Raw genomic sequence first — 1,456 nt, 5'->3', positions numbered from 1 at the left:
TGATCTAATGGCCCAACCGGGCAAACACTTTGGGTTCGCAAGGACTTAGAGTGCCGGGACGGGTTGGCGGATCCAACACTCTGGGTACCTCCGGGTACTTGGGGTTGGTTGAGGACTTGGTGAACAAACACTTGATATACACTCTCCGGATGTACTTCGGGTGTCACCTGTTGTCCGAGGCCACTTGCATGGTCGCAAGCGTTGTGATACAATGGCCCTACCGGGCAAACACTTTGGGTTCGCAAGGACTTGGAGTGCCGGGACGGGTTGGCGGATCCAACACTCTGGGTACCTCCGGGTACTTGGGGTTGGTTGAGGACTTGGTGAACAAACACTTGATATACACTCTCCGGATGTACTTCGGGTATCGCCTGTTGTCCGAGACCACTTGCATGGTTAGCAAGCGTTGTGGTCTAATGGCCCTACCGGGCAAACACTTTGGGTTCGCGAGGACTTAGAGTGCTGGTAGTGGTTGGCGGACCCAACACTCTGGGTACCTCCGGGTACTTGGGGTTGGTTGAGGACTTGGTGAACAAACACTTGATATACACTCTTCGGATGTACTTCGGGTATCGCCTGTTGTCCGAGACCACTTGCATGGTTAGCAAGCGTTGTGGTCTAATGGCCCTACCGGGCAAACACTTTGGGTTCGCGAGGACTTAGAGTGCTGGTAGTGGTTGGCGGACCCAACACTCTGGGTACCTCCGGGTACTTGGGGTTGGTTGAGGACTTGGTGAACAAACACTTGTTGTACACTCTCCGGATGTACTTCGGGTGTCACCTGTTGTCCGAGACCACTTGCATGGTTAGCAAGCGTTGTGGTCTAATGGCCCTACCGGGCAAACACTTTATGTTCGCGAGGACTTGGAGTGCTGGTAGTGGTTGGCGGACCCAACACTCTGGGTACCTCCGGGTACTTGGGGTTGGTTGAGAACTTGGTGAAGATACCCCTGTCACCTTGTTCGAGGCCACTTGCATGGTCGCAAGCGTTGTGATACAATGGCCCTACCGGGCAAACACTTTGGGTTCGCAAGGACTTGGAGTGCCGGGACGGGTTGGCGGATCCAACACTCTGGGTACCTCCGGGTACTTGGGGTTGGTTGAGGACTTGGTGAGCAAACACTTGATATACGTTCTTCGGATGTACTTCGGGTGTCACCTGTTGTCCGAGACCACTTGCATGGTCAACGGTTGAGGTGGTGATGGCGGGTCGGTGCTGTAGGGTGCCGGCCTGTTGGCTGCCTTGGCCGGGTTGGTTGGTTAACACTTGATTGGGCTTGCACCCGAGGGTAATGGCACTTGAAGGTGGGTACCGGCCGGCTGACCTGGTGTGATGGTTGGTTGGTGAACACTTGGCGGTACTTGCACTTGGCTGTGCTTGGACTTGAAGGTGGGATCCGGCTGGCCTAGGCCATTGGTGGTTGGTTGGTGGGTTAGCCCTTAGTTGGGCTGGCTG

Source organism: Anopheles ziemanni, assembly GCF_943734765.1.
Source record: "Anopheles ziemanni chromosome X unlocalized genomic scaffold, idAnoZiCoDA_A2_x.2 X_unloc_54, whole genome shotgun sequence".
NCBI lineage: Eukaryota > Metazoa > Arthropoda > Insecta > Diptera > Culicidae > Anopheles > Anopheles ziemanni.
The sequence above is the reverse complement of the archived record's forward strand: the minus strand, read 5'-3'. Positions refer to the sequence as shown.